Genomic DNA, 14,671 nt, shown 5'->3' on the forward strand with positions numbered 1-14,671 from the left:
CTGCATCAAATATGCTTCTCAAAAAAGAATATGGTGGCTGTGGTAGAACGTTTATTTTGATTGGCGATTTTCTGCATTTATCAGAGTGCCATCGGGTAGCCTGATTTCAGATGTGTCCATGTAAACAGGATTATTAGGGAAATTCTTCTTCTTGCAAAGCATGTAAACGTTTTCATTGAACTATTATATTAATCTGACTATCCATAATGGCATTATTGTGTGCATGTAACCGTAGTTTGACAAAACTAACCCCCCCCCCCCCTTACCTTCCTCCTCCCGGCACTTGAGTCCATAAGAGGACAGACTGAAACAAGCAGGTTCCGAACGCTTTTTGTCACGCAACCGAGTTTGTGATCCTAATAAAGTTGCTGGATAAATTATCTCGCGTAAGGCGTGCTGCAAAGTGAGAGTGTATCAGAATTATTGGGTCTGGCACGCATGCATGCAATTCCCTAAATTCTTGAGATTCACGTTCTCCTTTCTAAATATTTGAAACCCAGCACCGCTGTGTACGGCTGTGTAACAATATGAATTAGGATTTTTTTAATCATAATGGTGTTGGGGTCTCTGAGTGATGCTATAACACGGTCCAAGTGGTCAAAACAATAGACCTGCTATGTAGGCTAGCTGGGCCAAATCTTAAACTGGTATTTTTCTAAACTCAATTAAAATCTAAAATTACGCAAGGCACTCAAGATCCAACATAGGCCTATGTTTTCTTCTGACAAAATTAAATTTAACAAAAATAATCATGTAATTGGCCACTAAATTGTAAATTATTTATTAGGCTAACTAGGCTCTTATTGGGTGATGCTGTTGAACATGAATACAAACCAGTAAGGGAGGCCCCTTTACAACAATACAACAAAATGTAGTGTTAAAACTTTGAAAAGTCTTCCGTTTATAATTTTACAAAACAAAAACTGCTCTCATAAACTTTCTTAAACTTCTCAAGTCAGTGGAAACATTAATTATATCTTGGGACACTATTACGCACATGCGTAATTAGCTCGTTAGAACCTCAGTCGGGTTTAGTAGTAGTTTTAAACGCTACACATTGCAACAATCAAAGTAACACTTAATAATATCCTTATCATTTGCATACAGACTAACAATCATCAGGGAATTACCTAACTATGCACGACCATCATTATAACCTGTTTATCAATTACTGATGATTATTTTCCCTGAAGATCGAAGCCTGTTGAATATGCATAGGTATTCACTGAGCACGGTAATCCAGGATGTGTGCCGTTAAATATCTTTTCGGAGGTGTTACATGGCTATTGTGATGGTAACGAGGTGGCACAATGGCATTGTTATTGACTTCAATGATTCGTTGGCTATTTAGAAATATTTAAATTTCCATTTTATTGAAGTTATGGGAAAACATTTCAATTGCAATGTTAAGTCAGTGCTTTTAGTAATGGGAAACTATTTGCGTGTTACAGAACATTCATTACATCTATGCAGGTATTCTTGAAAGCAAACTGTCATTTGAAACGATTCAGAACAGCATAGACGCCAACAGTAGGTCTGTACTTTCACACGCACATACAACCAGTGGCGGTCCTAGACCATTTCAACTGGGGGGGGGGGGGGGGGGGGCAGTTGTACTGTTAGAGGGGCCAGTTACATTAGACATTATTGTTGTCATATCGTTTTCTTCACTGCATTGCAGGCATTAGCAGGCAAAATACCATGTTCATAATCATCATTGTTGCCACTGTCTAATAAGGGATGTAAAAAAAGAACGATAGCAAAATTAGTTCATACTCCACATTTAGGGGGGCCACAAGGGGGTCCAAAATAGTTGTCACAGAGGCACTGCCGCGCCCCCCCCCCCCCCCCCCCCCCATACAACCACATTTACCATAGGCCTACATCAATGCTTGAAGTTTATGCAGATAAGATTTTAGCTTGACCAGCTCCAAATAAAACAGATAAACAAAATAAAGGAAAACCTCATTTAACTTTCTGTTGACCCTCTTATTGCGTCTCATGTTAGACCTACTGGACAAAACAGGTCATTATGCAATGGCACACAAAGATTTCAACTCAATAGCATAGTAGACTGTTCTCAAGATTCCAGCTCATGGTGTCGTCATATTGTCATTAATTCAATATTTCAATTAAACCCCAAAATAATATTTCCATTGCTAAATAGGCGCAAAACGTATGATTACCAATTAGGTTGTCCAACTGTAGACAGTCTTAATTCCCGAACATCTGGGAGGGTGTCAGAGTCTTGATGACTTCCTCTTCCGCGCAGGCCTGGGAGTCACCGCTAATAGGTCCCCGGAGTGGAAGTTGAAGCGCTCTACTCGACAAAGCAGATGTTCAGCTATGTATATGGTGAAGTGCGTTTGTCTTTTGACAGATATATTTTCAACACTTTTGAGAGGTGCTAAGTGAGCAATTGACAATTTTTATACGTGCCATGCCATCGCCGAAAACCACTCCAAACCGAATTACCCCAGTGCCCCGTAACTCATCATCTGAATACGTCTCTGGTGGGAGAGAGGCCAATATTCTGCCTGATCTCTCATATGATTTCGAATAGCCTGGTAATTACATTTAATTATTGAATATTGTTATGCACACCACACGTTTTTTTCTCCTTCAGCCTATACAATCAATAAGCCTAACAACAAGCTAAAGATAGCCTACAGGCCTAATCATTAAGCCCTGTTGAAAATGCCATACCCGCCTCTTCATCACTCTCCCACATTTTTACGCATGTGTCGGATCTTGCCAGTTGTCTTAAATGAATCTCGTGTTTTTGATTGAGTTTAGCTCAGGTTGTAAAGCAGGTCTGATCTTTGCAACAACAAAAAAAGATAGTTGTCAGCTGTTGTCTAAACCCGCATGGGACAAAGTTGTGTTTCAACAAAGTTTGCACCTGAAAGCCGCCCGTCTTTTGTTATTGGGCAGCAAGGATACCCCACTGTGGCAGTGTCCCGCCTAGGGGAATGGGTAACAGCAGATCTCTGCACTCCCGCCTACCTCAGCTTTTAAAAATGAATATCTAGGACAATGCTTGTTAATGTCTTTCATTTGAAACGGTGAATTGGAAGTGGGGGTTCCAAAGTCTCCATTAAGACCTGGAAATACAGCCAACGGCCCAACGCAACTTTCACGCGAGTTAGAGGATGTTTGAATGGGAAGATTACAGTTAACAATTTGGGCAATGGAAATGTATGACATAGCTGTCAACATGCCTACTGGCGCGCGCCCACCACCGTTCCAGTTACGCAATGTGGCGCGCCACACGTTCAACGCAATTTCCCGCGGGGTTTTAAGATTATGAACACGATGAGGCGGCACAATTCGCTCTCCACGAACAGACTAATGAGTTAACTCAATTTCAATAAAAAAAAAAATGAACATATGAATGTGCGTAATTATAATATCCAAACTATGACACAGAATATCTAGGAATAACCAACGATCTAATACACTTTACATTTTTGTCATGGAGCTGTCAATCAGAGCAAAACTGTTTCAAGACAGCTGGAACTATGGTTGGATAATAGTTTCGTGCAATATGCCCAATAGTTTTTGCGCATTCCATACAGTTGCATGTCCATCCGGCTAGTCCAGTAGATGCATATGTCTGCTCTGCTAGATAGGAATTGAACAGTGGGGAAAGGCTATCACATAACACAACAGACTGTACATTATTTTATTTTGGTTTGAATCAGACATTCTTTATCGTTCTTTCAACATGCAATACTGGCGTCTTCTATGACAACAATAATTTTAAGAACTTTAAACCTGTTTGACACACTGTAGCCTAAGTCAAATCATTCAGCAGACTTTGCTTATGTATCGAGTCTAGAAATCCAAAACATAAGAATCATGCCTGACTTTGGTAAAATGATCACCTGTGCAGTTTTCAGTTTCCCTGCAAGGCAGTATGTTAATATGTTAATATGTATAAAATGATAAAATACAAAAACATTTGTCCCTAACTCATATAATTTCACAGTGAAAACAGTGATCCCCATTTCACCCACACAAATCAGTTATCCAAATACTGTAGCCTACTTCACACTTGGATCCTTCATTTAATTATTTCCATAAAATCAAATTAATTGTATGACCACCAAGACTCTAATCAGGGGAAATTACTATAATGTGAACTTTTATGACCCATGATCCACATGGATTACCCCCCTCTTTATAATTCCATAATACCAAATAACAGAATGCTATTGGATAGCCAACAAAGATTCCACTTGAACTTTAAATGTCCAGGAAAACATAGGTAACACACCATGTACACACTGAGGCACGACCATGAGCAAATACATGAAGGCCACAGAGAGACAGGTGTTGCCAAAGGGGATGGAACAGAGATGAGGACCGATCTGACTGAGAGGGGAAAGGTCAACAGACAAACTGCTCCGTCACCTCTTCTCTTCCAGGGCCATGGGTGGTGACGGGCGGTGACAGTGGACCTGAGAGAGCATGACAAAGTAGCAACATCATATGATCACAGTTGGGGCTAAAGTCTTGCCGTGGGCATCGTACCCCTAGCACCAGTAAATGAGAGCATCAGAAGGCAAAGACCTCAATGAGTAAAACAGTACCTCACAGCTCCACACATCCCAGGGAGTCAGAACATGGGGTGAGAGAGGAGGCCTCGGGGAGCATCATCACAGCTCTGGTGCAGCACCTGTATATACGGAGTAGGAGGACAGATAACTTTACACAAGTGTTGATGCCTGCAATACAGATGCAAGTTGACATTTATTGTCATGAATCTTGCCCTGGTGGCAGGCAGAACTGAGCGATTTCCACTAGATGGACCAGCTGCAAAGTCAAAATTGTCTATATCTTCAAAAATTAATTAAAACAAACATGTGCTTTTCAGTCTTAATTTAAGGCTGGGGTTAAGCATTAGGATTAGCAGTGTGGTTAAGGTTAGGGTTAGGTTTAAAATCTGATTTTGTGACTTTGTGGCTGTGCCAGCTAGTGACGACTCTGCAGAGCTGCCTCCAGGGCAAGATTCATGACAATAAATTCCAACCTGCAGTACAGATGTCAGGGCTAAAGCACTCGAATATTCAACAAATGTATATGGTAGTGATATATTCTGCTAGGACTGCAGCTGATATAACACTGCCTTCCACATCTCCAAATTTGATTCCCCCACTGCACCTTTCAGCCCCAACAACAAGGCCAGGGTTATATTTTCCCTGTATATAAATAACACCTATTATTTAATTGTCTGTCGGTTTAGTATCTTAGTGAATTATCACTGTTCCCATGTTCTTCCAGACTTCACGTCCCCTCGCTACAACCGAGCACAGAGTATTCAAAATCCATTTTCACCTGAGAACCTCCACCACGCTATGATGGAAAAACATTTGTGCTATTGTCATGAACGTCCACTGGACACTATTGTTATTATATGTTATGGTCTTAGTTGCCACTACAGCAGCACAATGAGAAAGGTGTGGTACTAGGCCTGGAGGGGGGACAGGTAATAGGGCCTGTTGAGAGGGGGCAGTGGGGGTTGGGGGGCCAGGTGCTGGTGGCAAATGCCAGACTATTGCTAAAGCGACCTCATGCCAGGATAATGCAAGGGCCATAGGTGTCCCCGAGTCAATCCGAACCCTCATGCTGATAGCCTTTCAATGCCTCTCCAGTAATTACTTTTCCCTGTTTCAATTCTCCTCTGGACAAGCCCTGGGAGAGACAAAAGAGGACATATTTTGTTTTCAGCTTTGCAAAAGTGCACAACCATTACATGGCATGTTTTAACATTTCTTATTTATTGGAAAGTGCAAAATGTGGTTCTCACTTGGATTATTGGTCACAAACATTGAGATTGTTTTTGTTGTTGTTGTGCAACTAAAAAAGTGTGAGGCTAAATGTAAACCTGGACAATATCATAAATGTAATTGTGATAAAATAACCAACAACATTATGAAGTTCATATTTTATTCAGATAGTACTTTACTCAATAGGTGTGACTGAAAGTGCAATTTTTTTACTTAAAAATGTCTTCGTGACGGGCAACATTTCACATTTCATACATATTATACACTTGTCTATTCACTGATTCTGAGATAAGGGACACCTTTGAAATATGTACATGATAATCTCTCAGTTAAAAAGCAATATTTCCAAATATTTTCATATATGTCTTAGAGAAATTCTATCCATACCTAGGTAAAACTGCCTATGACATATTTATTTTGGGAACTTCTCTCTCCAAATGTTCCACTTCTTGCCTTGAAAGTACCTCATAACAATAAAAGAGCATTTGACAGTCTGAAACGGTTCAAATTAGTTTTTGTTTTTCCTTTTGTGATTTTATAATTTTTCATATGGTGTGTTATGTTATCATAATAACCATGAGTTTGAAATATATTCTCATTAAAAGAAGGCCATGTATGATTTATGTTATTATTATTGTCTTATTAATTACGGCTGAATCAATCAAGGCTGGATAGGCCTATAATAAATCAAATACATTGCTTTTTACTGCTCTTCCCGAACAAAATAAGTAGGTAAAAAAAACACAATTCCAAAAACGAATTGGTCGTATATGTTCTCAATAATGTCCAAGAAAAGGCGCAGGTAAGTTTCATGTCAAACTATAGACTACGTGTCAATGTTTCAGATGATAGCCCCCCAATGCAAGCCGAACAATACGCACAAAAAGAAACTGTGCAGCCAGTGCTTTGCGTTATTAACGATTCACTTGGCATGTCCTTGAAAGGCTGAGGCGAAATGAATGTCTAGGAAACCTCAATCGTGCACTATGGGTGAAATTCTGCCAATTTCCCGTTAAAAACGATTAATGTGCCGCCTGGTAATGTGCAGCTGTGGGCGAATTGAATAAAAGTCCAGTCATGGACTTCAAGAAATTGCGCACTTAGTTTTACATGAGAGAAACCCGTTACTACAAATTATACAAATATCACAGAAAACTCTTCCATACGTGTTGTTTAACTAGTCATAACGTTGGGTATGTGGGCTATTCAGCGTTTCAACAGGCCCAAAGAACCGGAATGAGACAACGTCATTGCGCAATTCCAGATCCAATGAAGGATTGCTGTTAATACATTTGTCTTAAAAATGAACAGAATGTATCGTATTCATTTGACCCTAGTATGTATAACACCCAGAACAGTGCTGCAGTTTAGAATGAGAAATGTAGTGCCATATGCACAGTTTGTATCCATTCTTGCCTGATATCAATAATGTATCGCCTCTCCTGTCTGCCTATTACATCTAATATGTCGTCGTTCATGCATTAGCAATGATACAGGGACAGAGATGAAGGGGGACGCAAACTGCTGCTGGTGTAAAAGTGATATTGTAAGACCTTACTTTGTCTTCCGTGGCTCTACTGGACTAAACAGTAAGGGCCATGTTCACACCTCTCCAGGATATGTGGCTTCAGATGCATAGTTCCATGGTTATGGTTAAGATCAAAACGAATCTCTGCAACATCCAAATGGTATATCACACAAATGTGATGCTTTGTTTGTACAATACTTAACGAATGACACACTCCAAGTGTACACCAGCTAACACAACCTAAGCCTACTGTACACCATGCTTGAGATACAACTGTAGTCTACATGGCAAACAGCTCCCTAAACATTACCTCAAGTATAATACGTCTATGTGAGTCTGTCCAAATTTCTGATAGTGTGCCTGCCGAATACTATGTTTAATTTACCTTGTCTAGAGATTTTTTTGTGTGTATTACCTAAATAAGGTGAAATCTGGGGCATGCAGACACTAGTAGACTGGTTGTCAGAGTCAGTGAAGTGTGAAATTGCAACACCAGACAGCCGGCATAAAAGCTCCGAAGGGGGCTAATGTCCCTGCTACATTCACAGAACATTTTTCTAATGGCTAAAAAGAAGGAGAAAAAAAACACAGATTTATGCTCTAGTCAGTTTAGTCATTGTTTTCCCCCATTTTATGTCTGTCTTTCTCAGGGTTGCTGCTTTCTATATGTCCATTTTGTTATTTCATTAAGATTGACTAACGAGATGACGACTCTGTTCTCTATGTTAAGGGAAAATACTACAAGGAGTGGGGGGGGGGGGGGGGGGGGGGGTGATTGAAAAATCAGGGTTGATCATTCGGCCCCTTTACCCCCCCCCCCCATTAGCCACCAGCAGCCTGAAATGTCGCAGGAGGAAGAGACAGAACAATTACAATTAATAACAGTGAGCAGCTCTGTTTCCGCTTCACCCCACCCAGCTGACACACCCAATCACACACTGCACACACACGCATGCAGACACTCAATCACACACTACACACATGCATGTGGCTTGTGCACACACAAGCACACACACAGGTACAGACGGGTGTTGAAGGAACCATGTTTTCGTTCTGAGAGAAAAATCAACAGAAGCGTTTGGTTTGTTGGCCTTGACCGTTCCCATGTTCATTCTGGGTGGTATCACTTCTTTCAGCTCATTCAAGTATCATTACACACCAAAGAGCCACCAAATCTCACCGACTCTCCTCTTAACATTCCCTCTGGTGCAAAATGTAACCTCTCTCAGAGCTGAGGTCACTGTTCTGGTGGTCTGGAGTCCCCAGTCACTGGACCAGCTCGTCCTACCAACACAACTCCCTAACAGCTTGGACTCTATTGTCGCTATAGTCCATTTCAAACACCTTCTATTGTTCAGAGGAAGGATTTTTTTGGGGGGGTCTGTTCGATGCTTGAAACATGTTGATCATACCGTGATTGATTGACATGTTTCACAGCCCAATCAGAATCATTCACCTTTTTAGGAAAGAGTTGAATATCGGCCACGAATAAGTTGATGTGGAGTTGAAGAGCCCAACTGTGACATGGACTAGATTCATCCAAAACACCTGGTCATAGAGTAGAGAGAATGTAACCTCTGGTGCAGAAACACATCCAATGTTTTCATAAACTATCCAGAATCATAGAGAATGTTTGCTGGTCTAAAGATGACGCAAGACAAAGATAAATACGATATGTGTTCAAACTATGCCCGAAACTAAAGTTCCAGAGTGCTTTAACCCGATGAGAGGCCTTCTATTGGCTTCTCTGAAAGTTACAAAGCAGATAAAACAATCTCGATAGGGAGACATTTCCAAGTTAATACAACATTGCTAATCACGAGACATTCAGGTTATATATTGTTTTGATGAAGGCTCCCATTGGTGGCAGCTGCAGACAGACTTTTGGCTAAGTATAGGAGGATAGTAGACAGACAGCCCAAGCGGTTTAGCCTTGTTTAAAATTATTAATCCACTTCTAATTCCAGCTGGCCCCCTGAGAGAGGGACCCCTATCCAAAAAATCAGCCCATTCATTGTGAGGTCTGGCAGAAGGGGGAGACTGGGCGTATTTTCTTCTGCTCCAATCAGTTTCTAGTGGTCCAGAGATTAAAAAAAGAAGCCCAAGCCACGTCTCGATGGGGGAAGTAACAGAATCAGACATTTTCTAAAGTCAATGAATACCAACACAATCCGGGGCCATTAATAAGTGCATGAGACAGAAGCAACAAGTATTTCTGCATCCCAGAAAGAGTTGCAGTCTTTAGTACAATTTAAACCGTTAATGTCGGGCACACATGGGCACTCTTAATTTAGCAGATTAGAAGTGATTGGAAGTGATATCTCGACTGATTGCGCGAGACAAAACACTGTAAGGGCAAAGTAGAAGAGAATTTGATTGAAGCTGCAGACTGATACAAGCGTCTTTTACAAGCTTCATGCATCTGGCAATGATAAAGACACCTCTGCCTGTGAACAGAGCAGTCAGTCAGTTCCCCATGCCTCCAACCCAACAACCCAACAACCCAACAACCCAGCAACCCAGCAATCCAACAACCCAACAACCCAGCAATCCAACAACCCAACACAGCCACAATCCAACTCCAGGCAGCTACAAACGACAATCAGCCTTTAAAAGGGCTACCACGGGCCTCCTGAGTGGCGCAGTGGTCTAAGGCACTGCATCGCAGTGTTAGCTGTGCCACTAGAGATTCTGGGTTTGAGTACAGGCTCTGGCGCAGCCGGCCGCGACCGGGAGACCAATGGGGCGGCGCACAATTGACCCAGCATCATTCGGGTTAGGGGAGGGTTTGGCTGGCAGGGATGTCCTTGTCCCATCGTGCACTAGCGACTCCTGTGGTGGGCCAGGCGCAGTGCACGCTGACATAGTCACCAGGTGCACGGTGTTCCCTCCGACACATTGGTGCAGCTGGCTTCTGGGTTAAGTGGGTATTGTGTCAAGAAGCAGTGCGGCTTGGTTGGGTTGGGTTGTGTTTACGGAGGACGCATGGCTCTTGACCTTCGCCTCTCCCGAGTCCGTACGGCAGTTGCAGCGATGAGACAAAACTGTAACTACCAAATGGATACTACGAAATTGGGGCGAAAAAGGGGTTTAAAAAAAGAAATAAAAAAAAGGGCTACCACAGCTAACTGCCAACCACACTATGTACCCCCCCCCCCCCCGAGGGAACTATGGCTAACCTCTGAGGGGATCCCACGCTGTCACTTCCCTTGACTTTTTCAACATTTTGTTACCTTACAGCCATATTCTAAAATGGATTTAAAAGAAAATCTCTTATCAATCTACACACAATACCCCATAATGACAAAGTGAAAACAGGTTTGCAGAAATTATTGCAAATTTATTACAAATAAAAAACAGAAAAACCTTTTTACATAAGTATTCAGACCCTTTGCTATGAGACTCCAAATCAAGCTCAGGTGCATCCTGTTTCCATTGATCATCCTTGAGATGTTTCTACAACTTGGAGTCCACCTGTGGTAAATTCAATTGATTGGACATGATTTGGAAAGGCACACATCTGTCTATCTGAGGTCCCACAGTTGACAGTCCATGTCAGAGCAAAAACTAAGCCATGAGGTTGAAGTAATTGTCCGTAGAGCCCCCGAGAAAGGATTGTGTCGAGGCACATATCTGGGGAAGGGTACCAAAAAATGTCTGCAGCATTGAAGGTCACCAAGAACACAGTGGCCTCCATCATTCTTAAATGGAATAAGTTTGGAGCCACCAAGACTCTTCCTAGAGCTGGCCGCCCGGCCAAACTGAGCAAGCCGGAGAGAAAGACCTTGGTCAGGGAGGTGACCAAGACTACGATGGTCACTCTGACAGAGCTCCAGAGTTCCTCTGTGGAGATGGGAGAACCTTCCTGAAGGACAACCATCTCTGCAGCACTCCACTAATCAGGCCTTTATGGTAGAGTGACCAGACGGAAGCCACTCTTCAGTAAAAGGCACATGACAGCCCGCTTGGAGTTTGCGAAAAGGTACCTAAAGACTCTCAGACCATGACAAACAAGATTCTCTGGTCTGATGGAACCAAGATTGAACTCTTTGGTCTGAATTTCAAGCGTCACGTCTGGAGAAAACCTGGCACCATCCCTACGGGGAAGCATGGTGGTGGCAGCAGCCAGAGCCCGGACTTGAACCCAATCGAACATCTCTGGAGAAACCTCAAAATAGCTGTGCAGCGACGCTCCCCATCCAACCTGACAGAGCTTGAGAGGATCTGCAGAGAAGAATGTGAGAAACTCCCCCGATACAGGTGTGCCAAGAATGGTGACGAGTTGGAGGGTGGGGGTCCATGTGACATGGATGAGTTTAGAGGGGAACAAGGTGGATCCGGTACCATAACAACCCCCCCCCCCCTCTGCTTCTCATTATGGCTGTCTTTGTCACCATGAAGGCTTTTCATATCTCCACATCCACCGCTTGGTCATTTACCATACATTCAGCCTTCAGACATCAGTCACATCCCACACAGACACACACATGTGCACAAATAAACACACACTACACACACACACACACAAATCCACCCACACCGGCTATTCTGACAGAAAATTGGACCCAATTAAAAGTAATCGAAGGCGGAGAAGTAAAAAGCATTTTAATATCCCATGCTTTTAATTCTTTTCATTTGGCTTTCATCAGTTTTCCCCTCTCTTGCTCTTTCCCACTCTCTCGCCATGCCTCTATCTTTCATAATGATTTTTTGAGTGCTGCTAGATTGACAGAAGAAATAGATTGTTGTGGAGATACTGACTATTTAATGAATTATTTATTATTTTAAAAGTTGCTGGGTGGTGATGTTCCCTCACTGTTACAGTTGATGGAAAATTACAGGCTGGTGCGACAGTGAGTGACATCTGAACAGAAGTGTCGGGGCAGGGGGTGGGCCATGCCCACTGAACCATCCAAATGTGCCCATGCCCTTAATGCCACGGCAACAGCGCCTACCCAACCAGGCCTCTGCTTCTATTTCCTAACACTTCCCCTGAACAAAAGTGTCATATTAATCATGGGCGCCCGTTTCTCTCCACCTCTCACTCTGTTATTGTTGCCATCCTAATAGTCAAGTCTCATGCTAAAAACGACAATCAATTCACCTCAGCATGAGCCCAGAAACATCCACTACTGTGAACATAGCCCCCTAAAAACCCTCCTGAATTTAGCAAGCCTTCATCAAAATGATCTGTCCTCTCCCTAAAACCGATAAGTAGGCCACCGAGAGTGGTCTGGGGAGGCCTGTGTCATTATTGATTTGACATGTTAATGAATAATTCATTTTCAGTGGCTGGCATCAGCTGTGGCCACTGTTTATTAGTGCTGAGGTGGGACAGAGCGAGAGAGAGAGAGAGAGAGAGAGAGAGAGAGAGAGAGAGAGAGAGAGAGAGAAAGGAAGAAAGAAAGAAAGAAAGAAAGAAAGAAAGAAAGAGAAAGAGAGCAAGATAGAGAGAGCGAGAAAGAGGAAGATAGAGAGAGAGACAAAGAGAAAGAGCAAGATAGAGAGAGAGACAGAGAAAGAGAAAGAAAGAGAGAGAAAGACAGAGAGAGAGCGAGAAAGAGCAAGATAGATAGACAGAGAGAAAGAGCAAGAGACAGAGGGAGAGCGAGAAAGAGGAAGATAGAGAGACAGAGAAAGAGATAGAAAGAGAGAGAGAGAAACGAGAAAGAGGAAGACAGAGAGACGGAGAGAAAGAGCAAGAGAGAGAGAGAGGAAGATAGAGAAAGAGCAAGATAGACAGAGACAGAGAGAAAGAGAAAGAAAGAGAGAGAGAGAAAGACAGAGAGAGAGAGAAATGACAGAGAGGAAGATAGAGAGACAGAGAAAGAGCAAGATAGAGAGAAAAAGAAAGAAAGAGAGATAGAAAGACAGAGAGTGCGAGTAAGAGCAAGATAGACAGAGAGAAAGAGCAAGATAGAGAGAAAAAGAGAAAGAGAAAGAAAGACAGAGAGAGAGAGAAAGACAGAAAGACTGACCCGTATGTCACACTCCACTTTCCAGTCCTCTCCAACTCACACCATTGGGTACAGATCTATGATCAGTTTACCGTTTCCAAATTCTAACATGCATCGTAGGGGAGAAACACTCGAAACTGACCTAGGATCAGTCACTAAGCGCAACTTAATCCTACCTCCTTCAACCCAGGATCATTGTGGTCAGAACAATAACCCAGGGACCACTACGCTCCACCACTCTGGGCCAAGCTTCTTTATGTAACATTTATGATCTCCAGTAATAACATTAAATGTTGCAGTGCAATCCCAGATTTCATATGATTTCTTCTGCCCGAGTGCTAGGTGATTTATAGTTGTTTCCAGCCTCCCTGGCGCTCTTGGCTGGGAGTACACAAGCCCAGCTTTATATCTGGGCGTAAATCACACACAACCACACTCGCTGACACAGGACCCAGCAGCTGCCTGTTTTCATACTGTACGCCTTTAACTTCAGAAGACTTTCTAACTTTGATAAAACTCTCAAACCGTTGTTGAAAAGCTAGTAAAAAGAAGGACACATTTGATGGGTGCTTACATGTACAACTGTGTATTATATGCATGTGTGAAATGGAAATGTGTTTTTTTGCATATCCCAACTCCCCCTGAGACACCCTCGGAGGGTCAGCCATTATCAGCGGCGACCCGGAGCAATTAGGGTTAAGTGCCTTGCTAAAGGGCACATCAACAGATTTTCCACCTTGTCGGCTCAGGGATTCGAACCAGAAACCTTTGGGTTACTGGCCCAGGCTACCTGCCACCCCCTTTAGTTTATTTAAGTCTCCTGGTATGGCCTCTGGTCTGCCCTAAGTTGAGAAGGAGAGGGACTGAGTTTAGCAACACCTCAGGTAAATCTCTAGACCTCTCGCAAACACTATAGGCATGCAGCGCAACCTACTATGGTGGCCTCATGGCCACGTCCGAGGCTGGTGACAGGATTTACTGACATGACTCAGTGAGAATATCCCACCCCATAACCTTCTAACACACACACACAGAGGCTTTGTTGTAACATCCTGACCTTTTCACTAGTCAGTTGACATTCTGTGTGCTTTGAAATAGAGTTTGTGTGCTCAGTGAGGAGGCTCCACTGACTTCAGGCCTGCCGTCACATTACTTCATAGAGTTATTTATTTGATCTTAAACAGAAGGAACTGTGTACGGATGACTAAGATATTTTTAGTGAGCTGTCTGACATTGGATACACGTTAAACACATGCACAAAAGCACACACACACTCATACGCAAGAACACAAGTACATGCACAGATGCACGCACTGAAGCACGCACACGCCACACACACACACACACACACACACACACACACACACACACACACACACACACACACACACACA

At 42.8% G+C, this 14,671-nt stretch overlaps 1 long non-coding RNA gene across 1 annotated transcript in view; it reads right to left on the reverse strand.

Annotated features, from left to right (window-relative positions):
• Positions 1–3,976: 3,976 nt before the first annotated feature.
• The window catches only part of LOC106611726 (uncharacterized), a 49,040-nt gene continuing 38,345 nt past the window's right edge, over positions 3,977–14,671 (reverse strand). Inside the window, exons 3-4 of the long non-coding RNA XR_001330148.3 lie at positions 4,596–4,681; positions 3,977–4,463 (exon numbers count right to left, since the gene is read on the reverse strand). This is a non-coding gene — a long non-coding RNA (uncharacterized LOC106611726). The remainder of the gene's footprint in view (positions 4,464–4,595; positions 4,682–14,671) is intronic.

The sequence above is a fragment of the Salmo salar genome, chromosome 09 (assembly GCF_965601325.2).
Source record: "Salmo salar chromosome 09, fSalSal1, whole genome shotgun sequence".
NCBI lineage: Eukaryota > Metazoa > Chordata > Actinopteri > Salmoniformes > Salmonidae > Salmo > Salmo salar.